Consider the following 21,902-nt stretch of genomic DNA (forward strand, 5'->3'; position numbering starts at 1 on the left):
CAAATATACAAAAATACAAAAATACAAAAATACAAAAATACAAAAATACAAAAATTCAAAAATACAAAAATACAAAAATACAAAAATACAAAAATACAAAAATACAAAAATACAAAAATACAAAAATACAAAAATACAAAAAAAAATACAAAAATACAAAAATACAAAAATACAAAAATACAAAAATACAAAAATACAAAAATACAAAAATACAAAAATACAAAAATACAAAAATACAAAAATACAAAAATACAAAAATACAAAAATACAAAAATACAAAAATACAAAAATACAAAAATACAAAAATACAAAAATACAAAAATACAAAAATACAAAAATACAAAAATACAAAAATACAAAAATACAAAAATACAAAAAAACAAAAATACAAAAATACAAAAATACAAAAATACAAAAATACAAAAATACAAAAATACAAAAATACAAAAATACAAAAATACAAAAATACAAAAATACAAAAATACAAAAATACAAAAATACAAAAATACAAAAATACAAAAATACAAAAATACAAAAATACAAAAAAACAAAAATACAAAAATACAAAAATACAGCTAAAATACAGCTAAAATACAGCTAAAATACAGCTAAAATACAGCTAAAATACAGCATAAATACAGCAAAAATACAGCAAAAATACAGCAAAAATACAGCAAAAAATCAGCAAAAATACAGCAAAAATACAGCAAAAATACAGCAAAAATACATCAAAAATACAACAAAAATACAGCAAAAAAAATAATATAGCAAAAATATAGCAAAAATACAGCAAACATACAGCAAACATACAGCAAAAAAATAGCAAAAATAAAGCAAAAATACAGCAAACATACAGCAAAAAAAATGCAAAAATACAGCAAAAATACAAAACATCAACAAAACATTATAACTGGACTGCTTCTAATTGTCATTTAATCTGACTTGAAATTCAAGTTTCATAGTACGCTCAGGATTCGATTAATGCTCTCAAAAAAAAGTTATCTGTGTTTGTCTTATTTAACAAAAAGCTAACCAAAAAATAATTTCCATTTTCGACTTTCACCTCTAAATCAACCGAAGTTACATGCTGTTTGACCTTTCAACAACTGTTTGCCTGTTTCCCATTTCTGTAAAGCAAAAATACAGCAAAAATACAGCAAAAATACAGCAAAAATACAGCAAAAATACAGCCAAAATACAGCAAAAATACAGCAAAAATACAGCAAAAATACAGCAAAAATACAGCAAAAATACAGCAAAAATACAGCAAAAATACATCAAAAATACAACAAAAATACAGCAAAAAAATATATATATAGCAAAAATATAGCAAAAATACAGCAAACATACAGCAAACATACAGCAAACATATAGCAAAAATATAGCAAAAATAAAGCAAAAATACAGCAAACATACAGCAAAAAAATGCAAAAATACAGCAAAAATACAAAACATCAACAAAACATTATAACTGGACTGCTTCTAATTGTCATTTAATCTGACTTGAAATTCAAGTTTTATAGTACGCTCAGGATTCGATTAATGCTCTCAAAAAAAAAGTTATCTGTGTTTGTCTTATTTAACAAAAAGCTAACCAAAAAATAATTTCCATTTTCGACTTTCACCTCTAAATCAACCGAAGTTACATGCTGTTTGACCTTTCAACAACTGTTTGCCTGTTTCCCATTTCTGTAAAGCGTTCCGGATTGAGCAAACATCCGTTGCGGTCGATCAACAACACTTTACGACCTTCGGACCCACGTTTGGGACCCTGTCTGCGGCGGCCATAATAATTGTCAGGCAGTCCTTACTAGCCAGCTTTCCAAATGTTATTAAATCCAAAACGCACAAACAGCCACACTTCTGACTTTGCCTTCTAATACCAGCCTTGCCTCCGATGATTGGTAGCAAGATTTATGACCGTGCGTGTCCTCTCCGGGACCGGGTTTCCGCAGAATCCGAACCGTCCCCCCACCTTCCACAATCCCTCATCCGTCAAGTATGAATAAATATATTTTTTATTATTCTTATCCCCATGTGTGTGTGGCGAATGTTTGCCGACCCCGGAAAGCATCCGAAAGTCGTCCTCGAAGCCTCCTTTTTGGTATTGGTAGGAGGGGGATTTCGACCTCCCCCCCCCCCCCCTACTTCTCTTTTCACGGAGGACGACAAGATTGGCGGCTCGGGACGTAATAAAATATGATTTGTTACCGAAAATCCAAACGTACATTGTGTGCGCATGCACACGCACACTCACGACTTTCCCAGGAAGGTCTACACTTCTGGGGGATGGTGTTTGCCGGGAGGGGAACCGGCAGCGGAAGTGCCTTTGTGGGACGTCTGTTTGTGGCGAAAGTGGCCCCGTGGATTTATTAGTTCCGGGAGAGGGGGGGAATTGTGGATTCTATTTCTTTTTTCGGCGTTTTTGTTGTTGTTGTTGTTGGGATTAATAATTCGTAATGATGGGCAAATAATCGTAACAGCACGTAAACGAAGCACTAAATTAGCTTTTATTTGGCCCCTTTTAGGTGTCGGTTCAAGCTGTTGGTGAGCATTTAAGCACGTGCTTAAATCAATTATTGGCAAAAATGGGCAAAAGATACAGAATTGACGTGTGTTCTTCACGAACATTCATAATTTACCAATATTATAAATTATAAAGAAATTATAAATAAGAAATTTTCTAAGATTTTGGACAACAACATTTTTTTTGTGTATTTTTTCTAGGACCATAGAAGTAATTTTGCATCATAAGTTCGTACATACAAAGCTCCATACATTTTTTTTACAATATATTCAAAAATCTGTATCTCGAGAACGGGTTTTCTGATCGCATTACCATTAGCAAATCAGTAGGTATTCCTAAGAACTGTTTAAAAAAAATCTCGTTTTTGGATATGTTTGAGATTAAAACAAATTAAATCATTCATTTGAAAAAATATGCTTTAAAAAACGTTCAAAAAGTCGAATAATAATGTTGACTTTATTTTAGATGTAAAATCAAAGAGAAAATGACTCCAAATTAATTTCGATATCGTGCACTGTTTTCAAGTTATAGCCACTTTAAATTGACTCGATCTAAAAAATCGCCAAAAATCATTTTTTCCTTAAAAAGCATTGGAAAGAAGAACACTTAAAGCTACTGAAAATTTAAAATTTGGAAGTTTGACTTCTTTTATATGACTTTGCCAATGTTTTGAAAAATGTATTTTAAGTAAAAAGAAGTATGCAGTAAATTTTGCAGTGTCCCAGACTATGCCTCTACGCCATTCTATAGCACAAATTGTGAAAAACAAGCACAAAATTGAAAAAGTGACTGTAGAAACATGAAAAAATTAGATAGGCAAAATGTTATGATAGGAGTTGGTAGAATAGGCCAAATACTACCAAAAACAAACGTAAACTAAACAAGATAAACGCAAATAAAAAATAAAAATAAAAGAAGAAAAACACAAAACAAGAGAAGTGAAGTTTTTCGAAGAACAAAAGTTGCTCAAACTTACCTCCTGAACAAGGGAAAAATAAAAAAAATGGCAGTAGAGGGTTGATTTCCTACATATTTGCTTTAAAGGCATTCGATTATGCCAAGGTAACTGAGATAGGGGAAATATACCCATTTTAATCACTCTAAGCCGTTCGACCAATTCTCATCACTTTTGCCGTTTTCCGCTATTAAATCAAAATTTCAAGTGTATCAACAATGGAAAATTGCTTGCTCACTTTTGTTTGAGCTATCTATTACTTTGGAACAGTCAAAAACACTTAATGAAAGCTGTAATTCATGATCAAAGTGCTGATAGGTCGATAATAGAAATAGGCTGAAAAAGGGTATAGTTCCCCTACAATTTGTAAAACAAAATCATACAGGAAAAAGTAGGTTTTGTTTGACAAAATAGTTGCAAATTTGTAAGAGATGATCACTCAGCAAATGAGCGTCCGACTTTCAAATGTAAAAAAAAACTATTGTGAAATTTTTCGATTTTTCGATTAAAATATTTTTAGAATTTCCAAATCAACCCTCACATTTGATATTTCCAAAAATAGGTTGTTGTTTGTTATTTATTGAATTGAAAGTGACTCAAACCGAAAAGCAGTCATTCGTCACCAGGGTCGTGAATAAGCGTATTTGGTCCTTTTCAAATGTTGGGGTTGATTTGAATATTTTGAAAATAAACATGTTTTGCTTTTGCAAACTGTTTCTATGTTTTTTAATTTTTAGAAACAGTGTTGCAGTGTCTCCTTAAAAGTAAAGCTCTTTATATATTCACGTTTTTTAAACAAAGCAAATCGCAATTTGCTTTGGTTTGACAGTTTATTTTTAATGAATAATTTTCGTTTTGTCTAAATTTGAGCAAGTATTTGCTTTTTTTACATTAAGATAGTTAGTTTTTGGAAAATACTAAAAAAAATCACAAAATACCGTATTTTTTCGAAATTATTTCATAATTTGCGATACGGGTATGAAACGAAGCGAAACTTTGCATGCTTTTTCGCTTTGTAAGATTTTTTTGGAAAATACTTAAATTTTCCCAAATTATCGTAGTTTTTCAAAATTACTCAAATTTTTAAAATCATGGGTATCAAACGAAGCGTAATTTTGTATGCTTTTTCACTTTATTAGACTTTTTTTTTGATAATACCAAAATTTTCACAAATTACCGTATTTTTTTTGAAAATACCCAAATTTTTAAAATTTGCAATATGGATACCAAACGAAGCGAAATTTTGTTGGCTTTTTCGCTTTATCAGAGTTTATTTGTAAAATACTCATATTTTCACAAACTACTGCATCTTTTCGAAAATACTCAAATTTTCAAAATCACAACATACCGTATTTCTCAAAATTACTCAAATTTTCAAAATTAAATACAAATATTATTTTGTCTCCCCCCCCACCCCTTCAGTGTTGGCCCGAAAAATCAGGCGGCAAAAAAATATTTTTTCAAAAAACTTCGTAACTTCAATGGGAATTTATGTGCAATCAGCTCAAATCAATTTAAAATGCATTCTCCTGCGTTTTTTTTTTATTATCATTTTTAGCATGCTTGGGTTGATTTAAACATCTTTGGAATTTTCAAAAATTGTCGATGTTTATTATCGCAAAAAGTTTGTTTTCGCTTGTATTTTTGTTTTCGTCAAATCTTACATTTTTTGAAAACTAATGGTTGCAAAACAACTATACTAGTGTAAAATGCATTAAACACTTTTTCCATGCAAATTTTTAAACTATGGATTGTTATTGCAATATTATTATTTTTTTTATCTTCCCTATTCCCTACCCCCTAGGTTATCGTTATCGTCGGACGATAATATTATCGATTAATAACCTTGTTTTTAACCAAATCAAAACCCCGGTTCAAAATGAGAGTTTGAACGGTGTGCGTCGCGGTCATCACGCAGGATTTTCGTTGCCGTTTCCGTCTTTGTTGTCCCCCCGATTGTGCGTGAATTTCGATCCGGGCGGTTTCGGATTGTTTGACAGTTGCGTTGGAGAGTTTGAACGGTGTGCGTCGCGGTCCTCACGCAGGATTTTCGTTGCCGTTTCCGTCTTTGTTGTCCCCCCGATTGTGCGTGAATTTCGATCCGGGCGGTTTCGGATTGTTTGACAGTTGCGTTGGAGAGTTTGAACGGTGTGCGTCGCGGTCCTCACGCAGGATTTTCGTTGCCGTTTCCGTCTTTGTTGTCCCCCCGATTGTGCGTGAATTTCGATCCGGGCGGTTTCGGATTGTTTGACAGTTGCGTTGGAGAGTTTGAACGGTGTGCTTCGCGGTCATCACGCAGGATTTTCGTTGCCGTTTCCGTCTTTGTTGTCCCCCCGATTGTGCGTGAATTTCGATCCGGGCGGTTTCGGATTGTTTGACAGTTGCGTTGGAGAGTTTGAACGGTGTGCTTCGCGGTCCTCACGCAGGATTTTCGTTGCCGTTTCCGTCTTTGTTGTCCCCCCGATTGTGCGTGAATTTCGATCCGGGCGGTTTCGGGATGTTTGACAGTTGCGTTGGAGAATTTGAACGGTGTGCGTCGCGGTCATCACGCAGGATTTTCGTTGCCGTTTCCGTCTTTGTTGTCCCCCCGATTGTGCGTGAATTTCGATCCGGGCGGTTTCGGGATGTTTGACAGTTGCGTTGGAGAGTTTGAACGGTGTGCGTCGCGGTCATCACGCAGGATTTTCTTTGCCGTTTCCGTCTTTGTTGTCCCCCCGATTGTGCGTGAATTTCGATCCGGGCGGTTTCGGATTGTTTGACAGTTGCGTTGGAGAGTTTGAACGGTGTGCGTCGCGGTCCTCACGCAGGATTTTCGTTGCCGTTTCCGTCTTTGTTGTCCCCCCGATTGTGCGTGAATTTCGATCCGGGCGGTTTCGGATTGTTTGACAGTTGCGTTGGAGAGTTTGAACGGTGTGCGTCGCGGTCCTCACGCAGGATTTTCGTTGCCGTTTCCGTCTTTGTTGTCCCCCCGATTGTGCGTGAATTTCGATCCGGGCGGTTTCGGATTGTTTGACAGTTGCGTTGGAGAGTTTGAACGGTGTGCTTCGCGGTCCTCACGCAGGATTTTCGTTGCCGTTTCCGTCTTTGTTGTCCCCCCGATTGTGCGTGAATTTCGATCCGGGCGGTTTCGGGATGTTTGACAGTTGCGTTGGAGAATTTGAACGGTGTGCGTCGCGGTCATCACGCAGGATTTTCGTTGCCGTTTCCGTCTTTGTTGTCCCCCCGATTGTGCGTGAATTTCGATCCGGGCGGTTTCGGGATGTTTGACAGTTGCGTTGGAGAGTTTGAACGGTGTGCGTCGCGGTCATCACGCAGGATTTTCGTTGCCGTTTCCGTCTTTGTTGTCCCCCCGATTGTGCGTGAATTTCGATCCGGGCGGTTTCGGATTGTTTGACAGTTGCGTTGGAGAGTTTGAACGGTGTGCGTCGCGGTCATCACGCAGGATTTTCGTTGCCGTTTCCGTCTTTGTTGTCCCCCCGATTGTGCGTGAATTTCGATCCGGGCGGTTTCGGATTGTTTGACAGTTGCGTTGGAGAGTTTGAACGGTGTGCGTCGCGGTCCTCACGCAGGATTTTCGTTGCCGTTTCCGTCTTTGTTGTCCCCCCGATTGTGCGTGAATTTCGATCCGGGCGGTTTCGGATTGTTTGACAGTTGCGTTGGAGAGTTTGAACGGTGTGCGTCGCGGTCCTCACGCAGGATTTTCGTTGCCGTTTCCGTCTTTGTTGTCCCCCCGATTGTGCGTGAATTTCGATCCGGGCGGTTTCGGATTGTTTGACAGTTGCGTTGGAGAGTTTGAACGGTGTGCGTCGCGGTCATCACGCAGGATTTTCGTTGCCGTTTCCGTCTTTGTTGTCCCCCCGATTGTGCGTGAATTTCGATCCGGGCGGTTTCGGGATGTTTGACAGTTGCGTTGGAGAGTTTGAACGGTGTGCGTCGCGGTCATCACGCAGGATTTTCGTTGCCGTTTCCGTCTTTGTTGTCCCCCCGATTGTGCGTGAATTTCGATCCGGGCGGTTTCGGATTGTTTGACAGTTGCGTTGGAGAGTTTGAACGGTGTGCGTCGCGGTCCTCACGCAGGATTTTCGTTGCCGTTTCCGTCTTTGTTGTCCCCCCGATTGTACGTGAATTTCGATCCGGGCGGTTTCGGATTGTTTGACAGTTGCGTTGGAGAGTTTGAACGGTGTGCTTCGCGGTCCTCACGCAGGATTTTCGTTGCCGTTTCCGTCTTTGTTGTCCCCCCGATTGTGCGTGAATTTCGATCCGGGCGGTTTCGGGATGTTTGACAGTTGCGTTGGAGAATTTGAACGGTGTGCGTCGCGGTCATCACGCAGGATTTTCGTTGCCGTTTCCGTCTTTGTTGTCCCCCCGATTGTGCGTGAATTTCGATCCGGGCGGTTTCGGGATGTTTGACAGTTGCGTTGGAGAGTTTGAACGGTGTGCGTCGCGGTCATCACGCAGGATTTTCGTTGCCGTTTCCGTCTTTGTTGTCCCCCCGATTGTGCGTGAATTTCGATCCGGGCGGTTTCGGATTGTTTGACAGTTGCGTTGGAGAGTTTGAACGGTGTGCGTCGCGGTCCTCACGCAGGATTTTCGTTGCCGTTTCCGTCTTTGTTGTCCCCCCGATTGTGCGTGAATTTCGATCCGGGCGGTTTCGGATTGTTTGACAGTTGCGTTGGAGAGTTTGAACGGTGTGCGTCGCGGTCCTCACGCAGGATTTTCGTTGCCGTTTCCGTCTTTGTTGTCCCCCCGATTGTGCGTGAATTTCGATCCGGGCGGTTTCGGGATGTTTGACAGTTGCGTTGGAGAGTTTGAACGGTGTGCGTCGCGGTCATCACGCAGGATTTTCGTTGCCGTTTCCGTCTTTGTTGTCCCCCCGATTGTGCGTGAATTTCGATCCGGGCGGTTTCGGGATGTTTGACAGTTGCGTTGGAGAGTTTGAACGGTGTGCGTCGCGGTCATCACGCAGGATTTTCGGTGCCGTTTCCGTCTTTGTTGTCCCCCCGATTGTGCGTGAATTTCGATCCGGGCGGTTTCGGATTGTTTGACAGTTGCGTTGGAGAGTTTGAACGGTGTGCGTCGCGGTCCTCACGCAGGATTTTCGTTGCCGTTTCCGTCTTTGTTGTCCCCCCGATTGTGCGTGAATTTCGATCCGGGCGGTTTCGGATTGTTTGACAGTTGCGTTGGAGAGTTTGAACGGTGTGCGTCGCGGTCCTCACGCAGGATTTTCGTTGCCGTTTCCGTCTTTGTTGTCCCCCCGATTGTGCGTGAATTTCGATCCGGGCGGTTTCGGGATGTTTGACAGTTGCGTTGGAGAATTTGAACGGTGTGCGTCGCAGTCATCACGCAGGATTTTCGTTGCCGTTTCCGTCTTTGTTGTCCCCCCGATTGTGCGTGTATTTCGATCCGGGCGGTTTCGGGATGTTTGACAGTTGCGTTGGAGAATTTGAACGGTGTGCGTCGCGGTCCTCACGCAGGATTTCCGTTGCCGTTTCCGTCTTTGTTGTTCCTCCGATTGTGCGTTTCGATCCGGGCGGTTTCGCGTTTTCGCATTTTAGTTGGTTTTATCTTTCCACAGCCGGCTGTCTAAGATTGAATCATTTATGCTAAACTCAAAACCAAATAACCGGGAATAGTCTCATCCGCATACTCCGACTGATTGCCTTGAGAATGCATAATACATCACACCATTAAACAAAATTTATTGATTATTGGGTCGCATCATCATCCTCTATGTTGAATCCTGGCCATTACCCTTACCCACTAACAAAATCCCAAGTAGAAGTAGTTTTCCGGCACACGCGGGGGTGTGGATATCGTATAGAACCCACCCTTGGTAGCAGCCTGTGCTAACTAACATTCCCGTCCCATTCCCTCGAGATCTACAAACTGACATGGCGGGCGCCGTTGGTGGCCAACGACTGTTTCCTATTCGCACCGGCTCTAGTTTTGATGATCGTGATGTTTTATCTTTTCAGCGCATTCATGCATGCTGTTGATAAGGGAAACATCATTTGATCGTTGATGCGTGTGACCGGTTGTGCTGATGGGATATTATGGTCCTGTTCAGCAACGGAGAAGGACAACCATGGGTGGTCTCTCATGCTCATGCTCATGCTCATGCTCAAATCAAAACCCCGGTTCAAAATTTTGCTACTAAACTTTATAAACAAACATAAACGCTTAAACATCGAGCTAACAAAATTTTTTTTTTCTCTTTTCAGGTGAGTTAACCCGTCACAAATCGTTTAAAATGGAAGATTACTGAGCATTCAACCGACTGAAAGGTAACAAACCACTGCACCATCACTAAATCAGCGTGCAAACCTTCCCCTCCAGTGCGAAGCCGTCGGTAATGAGTTTGTCAAATCGAATTACCATCGCAGCGAACTACAAGTTAAATGCTTTCAAAAGTTTTCACCATTAAGTTCTTCACGGGAAAGGGGTTATGTAACAGATGACTGCTGTCGAGAACTTTAAAATTCACCATAAATCAGCGGCCACAACCCGGACGACCCTTCGAAGCAACAGTCAACTTTCAAGCTCTCTCGAAAGCCATTGAACTTGATTAAGACGAAATTAAGGGGTTGGGGAGCTTTTTTCGACTTATTTTCAACAGTGACTTTTGAATGGTTATGATGCATCAGCAATACTTAGGACGTTACATTTTCTAAATGAATCCAAAATTTGATTTAAAACAAATTTTGTGACATTAGTCCAAAAATAGACCCTCTAACCTTTTTGTCAAGCTCCACTGCACTTCAGAGGAATCTCACCCTCACCGAAATTCGCATCAATTCTTTTCAACTTGAAACAATTCCCAAAGTCTCCGATGAAGGTTTGGTGGTGCCACCGTGTCGCTTTCGTTCTCGGAACAATTCTGACGATCCTTTCCCTCCCAAAGGATATTGCCCTCTCCCGCGGATATTTCCATCGTGATGTTGCAACAAACGTTGCCAAACACAGCCCCCCTCAACAGCGGGCTATTCATTAACCTTCTAACTTTTGAGTTGACGCGAATTCTTGAAAGCAACGGGGAGAGGTCCTTTTTTGACATACTTTTTTCTATTCGGTGACGTTGAGACACGATGGCAATCGCCAAAAATAACAATGAAAGTTATTGTGTTTGTGGGTGTATGGGAATTTATGAATTTGTGAAATTGCATGATGGAGCATTCGAAATAAGTACAATGGAGACGGGAAACAATGAAATGCTCGTTTGTCTTTATAAAAATGAGTTTTAGCGACTTTCAAAAAATTTCCAATAGCAGGTTCAAGACATAATTAATTTTTATATTTAAAATTTTGGGACATAATAAATACACTTTTAAGACTTGAGTAATTCTCCACGAAATCGGCCGATTTCGACCATTTAATATTTGTCATTGGTTCATCCATACAAGTCTCCATACAATTTCGGCAGCTGTCCATACAAAAATGGTACGTAAATATTCGAAAATCTCTAACTTTTGAACTGATCGATTTTAATTACTTTTTTCACTTAAACACAATTTCCCAAAACCCGTATTTTTTGAATTTTTATTTTTTTACATTTTTTTTAACAAAATGTGTTTGCGCTTATGGAATTTTTTTTCATGAATAAAAATTTTAGCGAACAAAAACTTTTTGCGGTAGTGTACATCAAAAATTAAAAAAGAAAAACCAAAGATTTTTAAATTAACCCAAACATGCTAAATATGATTCTAAACGCAGGGGAATGCATTTTCAATTGATTTATGCTAATTTCACTTAAATTTTCATTGACATTTTGAAGTTTTTTGAAAAAATATTTGTTTTGCCTTCTGATTTTTCAGACCGACAAGGGGGTGACAAAAACTTTAAATAAAATTTGTAAATGTTGTTAAAGCCATAAAAACATACAAATATTTCTTGTGATTTCAGAGTTTAACGTAAAATCAAGTCTCTAATCGAAAAGTACTTTACAGATTTTTTGATAAAATGCACCGTTTTCAATTTAAAGCCACAAAAAAATAATATTGACTGAAAAATTCCTGTTTTTCGATTTTTTTAAATAGTGTCCATAATTTCCTATTCCTTCTAAAGTTCAGAAAATTTGAAATTTGAAGTTTTTCAAATCTTTTCCAAACATTCCCACATTTGCTAATGCCAATATTTCAACAACTACTGACCCAATTTTCAATGTCGAAAAATGAAACATTTGTGTAATTGCATGATCCTTTCGAAAAAAAGGTTTAAATAAAGACTTACATTTCAAATGCGCATACTATTGACTGTTTGACTAAAATTTCTATTTGGGTAATTCTCCACCAACTCACACAGCAGTTGCCCCGACCCCTCTTCGATTTGCGTGAAACTTTGTCCTAAAGGGTAACTTTTGTCCCTGATCATGAATCCGAGGTCCGTTTTTTGATATCTCGTGACGTGAAAAGAGGTGTTTTTCAATAATTTTCAGCCTGAAACGGTGAAGAGATAGAAATTTGGTGTCAAAGGAACTTTTATGTAAAATTAGACGCCCGATTTGATGGTGTACCTACTCAGAATAAAAAAAAAACGTGTTTTTAATCAAAAAAAGCACTTAAAAAGTTTATAAAAACTCTGCCATTTTCCGTTACTCGACTGTTAAAAAAATTGGAACATGTAATTTTATGGGAAATTTAATATACTTTTCGCATCTACATGGAAGGGGTCGTACCGCCCCTCCGTCACGAGATATCAAAAAACGGACCTCGGATTCGTGATCAGGGACAAAAGTTACCCTTTAGGACAAAGTTTCACGCAAATCGAAGAGGGGTCGGGGCAACTTTTCCCGATTTCGTGTGAGTTGGTAGAGAATTACCCATTTATATTCTATTTTTTCCAAAAAATACTTCTCTATGGCTCAAAAGTCGCGGTTTTTTGTTCCCTAAAACATTAAAAAAAAAATAAAAATTAAAGAAAACGGATTTTTAGAAAATGATTTTTTTTTAAAGAAAAATTAATTTTAAAATCGCAAATAATTCCATGTACCTAATTTTTTAATCGTCAATACATACAACTTTGCCGAAGACACCAAGTCGATCAGAAAATTTCTGCAAAGGTTACAGATTTTCGAATTATTATGTACCATTTTTGTTTTGACAGCTGCCAAAACTGTATTGAGCCTTGAAAGAGTGAACCAATGCCACAAAATGGCTTCTTTGGTCACAGGGAAGGCCTCCACAAAGTTTATACAAATATAAATAAAATCCATTTCCGGTTCTAGTGGAGAATTGCACATCTTGAGGAAAAAAATCACCAATTTTTCGTTTTTTATAAACAGTGCCTATTTCTACAATATTTTTTTGTTTCGATAAGCTGAGCTGAGCTTTCCAACTGTCACCCAAACTGCACTCGATTTTAAATGCCGATATCAATATTAAAGAACTAAAAGGGAAAAAAATGCAATATTACTGGGTAATTCTCTACCAACTCACACGAAATCGGGAAAAGTTGCCCCGACCCCTCTTCAATTTGCGTGAAACTTTGTCCTAAGGGGTAACTTTTGTCCCTGATCACTAATCCGAGGTCCGTTTTTTGATATCTCGTGACGGAGGGGCGGTACGACCCCTTCCATTTTGGAACATGTGAAAAAAGAGGTGTTTTTCAATAATTTGCAGCCTGAAACGGTGATGAGCTAGAAATTTGGTGTCAAAGGGACTTTTATGTAAAATTAGACGCCCGATTTGATGACGTACTCAGAATTCCGAAAAAACGTATTTTCATCGAAAAAAACACTTAAAAAGTTTAAAAAATTCTCCCATTTTCCGTTACTCGACTGTAAAATTTTTTGGAACATGTCATTTTATGGGAAATTTAATGTTCTCTTCGAATCTACATTGACCCAGAAGGGTCATTTTTCATTTAGAACAAAATTTTTCATTTTAAAATTTCGTGTTTTTTCTAACTTTGCAGGGTTATTTTTTAGAGTGTAACAATGTTCTACAAAGTTGTTGAGCAGACAATTACAAAAATTTTGATATATAGACATAAGGGGTTTGCTCATAAACATCACGAGTTATCGCGATTTTACGAAAAAAAGTTTTGAAAAAGTTACTTTTTGCGTTTCTCTTTGTTTCGTCGTCCGTGTCTGTCGCGGGTGACCATGAACGGCCATGATCGATGACGACCAACTTTTTCAAAACTTTTTTTCGTAAAATCGCGTTAACTCTTGATGTTTATAAGCAAACCCCTTATGTCTATAAATCAAAATTTTTGTAATTGTCTGTTCTACAATTTTGTAGAACATTGTTACACTCTAAAAAATAACCCTGCAAAGTTAGAAAAAACACGAAATTTTAAAATGAAAAAAATTGTTCTAAATGAAAAAATGACCCTTCTGGGTCAATGTAGATTCGAAAAGAACATTAAATTTCCCATAAAATGACATGTTCCAAAAAAATTTACAGTCGAGTAACGGAAAAGGGCAGAGTTTTCAAAACTTTTTTAGGGTTTTTTTCGATGAAAAATACGTTTTTTCAGAGTTCTGAGTACGCCATCAAATCGGGCGTCTAATTTTACATAAAAGTCCCTTTGACACCAAATTTCTATCTCATCACCGTTTCAGGCTGCAAATTATTGAAAAACACCTCTTTTTTCACATGTTCAAAAATGGAAGGGGTCATACCGCCCCTCCGTCACGAGATATCAAAAAACGGACCTCGGATTCGTGATCAGGGACAAAAGTTACCCCTAGGACAAAGTTTCACGCAAATCGAAGAGGGGTCGGGGCAACTGCTGTGTGAGTTGGCGGAGAATTACCCAAATATATTGTTCATCGGACCACTTGTTTCGTTCTTTATCAGGCTAGTCCCATGTTATTTTGGCTGCCAAAATTGTGGAAAAAATGGCTAATAAAGTTGAGCAAGTCTGATCTAAACCAATTAAAATTCTTTCAAACATATGAAATCAATCATGATTGTAGATTAAAAATCTGAAAACTTTTATAATTTAGATGCCTGGCAGCGTTAGATATTGAAGATGACCCTGATATCATCTTAAATCTAGTGATTTCTTAATTTTTAATATTTGGTAATATGAAATATTGCAAATTTTGAAATAATTCTACCCACGCTAGTTTGATGCGTCACTACAACCAAATTTCCTTCACTTTTCGAGAGTTCCAAATTCCTCCAAAATTCCGCGCCACCCTCTAGAAACACCTTAAAGCTCTTACCCCACACGTGCCAACCCACGTACTTTTCCACTCCCCCTACTTCCCATACTTATTCTAATCTCGGCTGCCGAAATTAGATGCTTTCGACACAGTTAATGCCTCTTCCCAGAATGATGACGCACATGATTACTTTACATTGGAAAACATAACAACACGCCGTGCTAAGATATTCATTTCGATGTTTCGATGGATTTAGAAAATTCCGGAGGGGGATGATTAAATGCGGAGGTTGAAATGAAAACAAATTTTGCATATTTTCCTAGAAATAAAACAAAGTATTTTAGATTCAGTGAATCTATTTTTCTGAAAGTGACTTTATGTATAATCTAGGATCCTCCATTTCTTCAAAATAGAACATGCTTAAGCAAGTACTGGGGAATTTTTTTTACAAAATTCTTGGGTGAGTTACACTTAAATTCAGGATGTTTTTTTTTTTAATTCGGTAAAAACAATGAGAGATTTTTTTATACAGTTGCAATGAGCCAATCAAATAAAATCAGAGTTGAACGCAATCTATAAGAAAATAATCATTAAATGAGTAATCTTTCATAAACGTATATAACGGGAATTGTCTCAACAGCAGCATCCGATTGCTTGCCTTGAGAATAATAGCCTATCCATTAACCTAATTAATGCCACTGGTCGTATCGCTTGCTTAGGGCGACTCCCAGACCTTTACCTTCCACAACTACCAACTCCACGCGACACTTACGCAGCCCTGTTGTTTAAATTCAATTAAATTTGGTCAAACGGTCAATTTGATTGAGTTCCACAATAGGGTTGGGAAAAAGAGCCTGCGGTTTCGCTACCTTTTTCTTAGTAAGTCAAGCATCAACATTTCCCGTGCTCCTAATCCTTATTCCTGCCCCGGTGAATGGTGGAGATGGGAGCGGCCGGCAATGGATGGCTCTCATGGTGCTGCCTTTCCGGTTCTGGTAGAATTGGTTTTAATTCCCTTTAATCAATTTATAAGCAACCTGGGCTGGACAATCATCACACATACATGACGAAATCCAGTCTGCAACCCGCTAAGATCACCATCTCCATGCGAATGCGAATGCGAATCTTTCATAAACGTATATAATTGTTGCTTTATTGTCAAAACGACATTTGCTCACCTGTTTCCACTCACCTTGCGATTCCTCTCTTTTTTCCATTCCCTTTTCACACGCGCTTCGACGTGTTACTGTCACGTAATTAGAAGAGAGGGCAATTTGAGAGAGTAAACGAGAGTATGACAGGTGAGAGAAAATTGCTGTCACAAATAAATCTTCGCGGCCGCTTGAGAACGTCGAGTGATTAATTATTGTGCAAAATGGTCCATTTTCGGCGAACCTGAAGCATTTTATTAATAACTATTTTGCGCGTTGCTTCATGCCCGACTGAACCCCGGAGTGGAAGCCTTCAAACCTTCATAAATTATGGAGGACTACAATCATGATGATGATGGGCATTCTTGGAAGAGGTGACAGATTGGGATTTGCTAACGACTCGTTTCCCTCGGGGAAAGTTGCGCTCTGTTTACTGAAAGATTAATTTTATTTTTATCATAAAATGAAATCTGTACAATTTTTCGACGAAAATTTGTTCCTTTTTATTTAAAAACTATTTGCTTTCGAATTAATCTCGAGCGGTAAAGTTACGGAAATCTCTAAACTGCTTATTTGTAACAACTGCTGCCACCCCATCACGGAAATCTATTTTTCACCTAGATTTTTCCTTCACCCTCCTAAGAAGGGGCGTTCTTTTTCCGGTTTCGCACCGTTGCTTGAAATCTTGAGCCTGAGAACAAGTGTCAGTTGTTGTCACCGGTGAAAAATGGTTGTGTACCATTTTGGGTACCAGAAGCAAGACCTTTTTCGGGTGGACAAAGTATCAGGGCCGTGCCACCGGATTTGACACTGTGACGAAGGGTCGCTTGGCAAAAAGGTGGACATTTTTTTAGTAGGACGACAAAAATGAGATTTAAAGCAAATTTCAAAGGAAAATATGCATTGTTTTTAACTGTAAACAGCAAAGCAAAAAATCCGATGGTAAAATCGCATGCAAAAGCACATCACCTTCATCATAAAAGACACTTTATAAATTTCATTGCACTTCGTTTAAATTTCATTGCAAGATTGTACAATTCAACGATTGATATTAGGATTAAGATTTTTTAAATTTTGTAAGATTGGGAGATTATTATTCTGTGAAATTGTTTTTTTACATATTCTTTTATAAATTTAAAATTATCTCGAAGTGTACTAAAAACATCCACTTCTTAAATTCCAAGAAACAGCTCCTTTGTCAAACCTGTAAACAAGCTCAACTCCCACCAAGGTAGAGGCTCTTACTTCAACGTCAAAGCCACCTGTCTGCTGGCAGGATATGAAGACTTTTTTGCACTCCATAAAAGAAGGATGGTATCAGCTGCTTCCGCTGTCGAATTTCGTACGAGTTGAGCTGCTTGTTTTTGTTAGTCTGCTTGGTTTATTTTTGTGCCGGAGAATTTCGGGCAAGATATTTGTGCTTCTACGAGTTAGAGTCTCCTAGGAGTGAAATGAAGACAGACGTGGATTTCGTGGATTGAAGAAGTTGTTTTGCGACTTTCATGTGCCTGGAAGTAATGCAATTTGCGTAACGTGGTATTTTGAGGGGGGTTCCTGGAAGAAAAACAGGTTGATAACAAAATCTCTTTGAAATCTCAGAATTCTATAATTTCATGATTCTAAAAATCTAAAAATCTAAAAATCTAAAAATCTTAAAAATCTAAAAAGCTAAAAATCTAAAAATCTAAAGATCTAAAAATCTAAAAATCTAAAAATCTAAAAATCTAAAAATCTAAAAATCTAAAAATCTAAAAATCTAAAAATCTAAAAATCTAAAAACCTAAAAACCTAAAAATCTAAAAACCTAAAAATCTAAAAATCTTAAAATTTAAAAATCTAAAAATCTAAAAATCTAAAAATCTAAAAATCTAAAAATCTAAAAATCTAAAAATCTAAAAATCTTAAAATCTAAAAATCTAAAAATCTAAAAATCTAAAAATCTAAAAATCTAAAAACCTAAAAACCTAAAAACCTAAAAACCTAAAAATCTAAAAATCTAAAAACCTAAAAATCTAAAAATCTAAAAATTTAAAAATCTAAAAATCTAAAAATCTAAAAATCTAAAAATCTAAAAATCTAAAAATCTAAAAATCTAAAAATCTAAAGATCTAAAAATCTAAAAATCTAAAAATCTAAAAATATAAAAATCTAAAAATCTAAAAATCTAAAAATCTAAAAATCTAAAAATCTAAAAATCTAAAAATCTAAAAATCTAAAAATCTAAAAATCTAAAAATCTAAAAATCTAAAAATCTAAAAATCTAAAAATCTAAAAATCTAAAAATCCAAAAATCCAAAAATCTAAAAATCTAAAAATCTAAAAACCTAAAAATCTAAAAATCTAAAAATCTAAAAATCTAAAAATCTAAAAATCTAGAAATCTAAAAATCTAAAAATATAAAAATATAAAAATATAAAAATCTGAAAATCTAAAAATCTAAAAATCTAAAAATCTAAAAATCTAAAAATCTAAAAATCTAAAAATCTAAAAATCTAAAAATCTAAAAATCTAAAAATCTAAAAATCTAAAAATCTAAAAATCTAAAAATCAAAAAATCTAAAAATCTAAAAATCTAAAAATCTAAAAATCTAAAAATCTAAAAATCTAAAAATCTAAAAATCTAAAAATCTAAAAATCTAAAAATCTAAAAATCTAAAAATCAAAAAATTTAAAAATCTAAAAATCTAAAAATCTAAAAATCTAAAAATCTAAAAATCTAAAAATCTAAAAATCTAAAAATCTAAAAATCTAAAAATCTAAAAATCGAAAAATCGAAAAATCAAAAAATCAAAAAATCGAAAAATCTAAAAATCGAAAAATCGAAAAATCGAAAAATCTAAAAATCTAGAAATCTTAAAGTCTGAAATAATTGGAAAGCGACCAACTGAACAAAACCTTTATTAACTCCCTTCAAAAACGTTTAAATCATCGACAATCATCGCTTCCAAGCTCTTGCACTTCATTTCCTTTGTGTTTTTGACTTTTCAGTTCACTGCACTTCCTCGTCGAGAGTCGTGATTGAAGGGTGACAACCACATTCACATGCATTTGCCGAAAGGAAAAATAAAAACAAGGTGAAAAAAAAACATTCAAGTCCCACCCCTATTCCTCTTTATGGGCGCTCCAACCCAGCCCTATTGTATTCGATTACTTTTGGCGCTTCCGCCGCTTTTCCGGAATTTCCCCTCCTTCACACTCGCTGTTTAAACACTCGCACACACACGAGGTTACGACGCTTTTCATTCAGAATGTTATGGCCCGGTAAAAAAGAAACGAGAGGGGGAGGGAGTTGTAATCGCCAAATTTAGGTGCGGAAAGTGGGGGTTAAAAGTGCTACTTTTCCTCTTCTTTTCGCTGTTTTCTTACAATGCAGCCATTGTGAGGAGGGAAAAAGGCAAGTTCCAATGTAAACATATAAAGTCGGATGTGTTTGTGTGCAGCAGTAAATTCTTTCACACACCCTTGTATAAAGGTGAATAGACCTGCTTAACCCTCTGCTGCCCTTCTGAAGTCTTTAAGATTTTTTGAGCAAGTTTGTCGAAGATTGTAAAGCGATTCGACCTAACACTGTTTATTTGCAATTTCCAGTTGAAATTGAATCGCTTTGCAGTCTTCAACAAAGTTGAACCTTGTCAAAAGTGTTCTGCAACGGTCAAAATAAAAGGTTCATCTCGTCAAATATCTCATAAAATGTATGGTTAAGTACTCGAGCTCAGCAATTTCCTGGCATGTCATTCGGGAGAAGCAACGTCAATTTCCGGCACCCCGGAAGTTACATGGACCTGTTTTTTTGTTTGTTACGACACATTAATATTTACTGGCAACCCGGTAAATGTCAAAATAAACGAAAAGAAAGCAGTTCTGGCGCGGCGCGCGGCTACCAAAAGAAATTGAGTAAATGTTACGCTGGGGAATTATTTTGTTTTATTGTTTGCAATTTCGAAGGGTTTGCGCGATTACATCTTCGTGAAATCGACAATACTTGAGGCTGAAGTCATGTTTGAGCATGCTGTTACGACCTGGTAATTGAATAAATAATGCTTCATTTAATCAAGTACTTCATCTTGATCAGGTTAAGGGCCCTTCGGGAAATAAATCTCGCGCAAATCACTTAGACAGATCAGTCAGTTTTCAATTAGGCCGGCTCGATAATCGCGCTTTCATCGCTGCTCAGATTTAATGAATTATCTGCCGATGACGGATGACGCGCCCTCCTTCCATCATTCAACCTCTTTGAGCTCCAAGACAACGCGTCGTCTCGAACTTCTTTTGACGTTTGACGGCAGAAATTGTCTGCGTCGTCGCGTTAATCACGTTAATTACTCGTGCCAGGGTTCTGATAAGGAGAGCGCACCTGAGTGTTGTGGTTGCCGTTGTGGTCGCTTGTCGCAAGTGTCACTTGACGCAACATTGGTGACGCCACTTAACACCTCTCAATTGTTTTTAGCTGTCAAAATGGATTCCTGTCAAAGATTTGTTCAATGTCCGGTAGTTTTAAAAACTCTGCATAACTGTCAAAAGTTGAGCTTGGAAAAATCTAACGTTTGGCAACCCTATTTTGGCAAATTTTGACAAAGTTTAGTTTGAAAGTAAGAAACAAACAAAAACAATCGTTTTGGCACTTTTTGCAACAGTCAAAGATGGATTGAGCCTTGAAAATTTATTCAAAACAGTGTTTACAGAAGGACTTTCTTTTTGACAGTTGCACCGTATTGCCAGAGTGACTGAAGCGGATTCTGTCACACAACTTTGACTTGTTTTGTGGAAATATCGATAGAAAATATTGGAATGTTTAGCAAACGTCAAATAAAGTAAACAATTACGTCAAGCGACCACAACAGTGACGAAATGCCATTACCAAGGTGGTGGAGGAACTTCTCTCCTTGACGATGATCCACCCACTCAGGTCAGGCCATCCGAAGTGTGATCCGCCGGGGTAAAAGGTTCGGGGAAGCCGGTCGTTGGTTTATTGTCCTGTCTTGTTAAAAGAATGCCGCCATTAGGCGGCGAATTAATGGGAGTAAACGAAGGTTTATTGGATGGGGAGCGTGTTCGGCGGAGGAGGCTGAGATATTAGTGGCAGTGGCGAAGAGCAGAGCACCTGCTAATTGCTTCGGCTATATTCGTGATAATATCTGATTGGCACGCACCTCTCGGTTGACACCTTCTTGAAAAAATGTGTTTGCCTCACCTTTCGGTGTAAATCCTTGGGCGTTGTGGAAGATTAATGACAGACGTTTTTCAATTGTACTTTGGTTGATTGTTTCATTTTGAACATAAAAAATCTTTTTTTGACGTTTCGTGAGAAACGTTCTGTTCAAAAGAAAAACAAACATAAAAAAAATGCTGGCTTTGTTTCCCAAATGTCAATCTAATAAAGCGCAAAATGCTAAACAGATGATCACAATTATTCCAAAATTAGCAATGTATTTTCAGCTATTTCAATCCGGTCTAAAGTCTCAAAATTTATTTTTTTATGAAGCTTTAATTTGACCTATGGAGCGGCCGTGGCTGACTGGTTACGGTGTTCGCTTTGTAAGCGAATGGTTCTGGGTTCGATTCCCATCCGCTCCCAACGAGAAAGTTAAGAAAAATTAGAAATGATGAATTTGAACGAAAAACCAAAGTCGCTCGAGGCGGGGTTCGATCCTCCGTCCTTTGGATTGGTAAGCAAAAATGCTAACCACTAGGCCATGACGACTTGGTGAGCGTGGACTGGAATTAGGAATACTATTACAGAGAGCGGGTTGTGGCGCTATAACCACGGCAAATAGTGTCCAGGGCATTCGTGGAAATACAATGTCCCATCCCAGAGGGTCCCGGAGTACCAAACCTTCTTAGCATGGTGCTCCCAACGAATACAACCAAATTTCGGAGCGTATGGTGGTGTGTCCCCACGCTTCTTCCTCCCCTGTCGATTCAGAACTATGTTGTTGTTCGAACACTCAGTGCTCAAACTCAACCCAATTACGAATCATCTCTGCGATATGGCTTTACGCAGTAGGCCTGGCCGCTTTAACGCTTGTGATGTTACAATGCATTCTAATGCAATGGCGCACTACAAATGTTAATAAATGACAAGAAGAGTGCTAGGCGTCATCTAACCTAAGGCACTCTCCAGGATCCCTTCGAAAGATTGGCTGCGCTAGGGTCTGATTA

General features: G+C 37.6%; 1 protein-coding gene across 20 annotated transcripts in view; it reads left to right on the plus strand.

Moving 5' to 3' along the window:
* Nucleotides 1-21,902, plus strand: part of LOC120413005 (neurobeachin) — a 283,022-nt gene that overhangs the window by 161,780 nt on the left and 99,340 nt on the right. The gene's annotated exons all lie outside the window — the stretch shown is intronic.

The sequence above is a fragment of the Culex pipiens genome, chromosome 1, assembly GCF_016801865.2.
Source record: "Culex pipiens pallens isolate TS chromosome 1, TS_CPP_V2, whole genome shotgun sequence".
Taxonomy (NCBI): domain Eukaryota; kingdom Metazoa; phylum Arthropoda; class Insecta; order Diptera; family Culicidae; genus Culex; species Culex pipiens.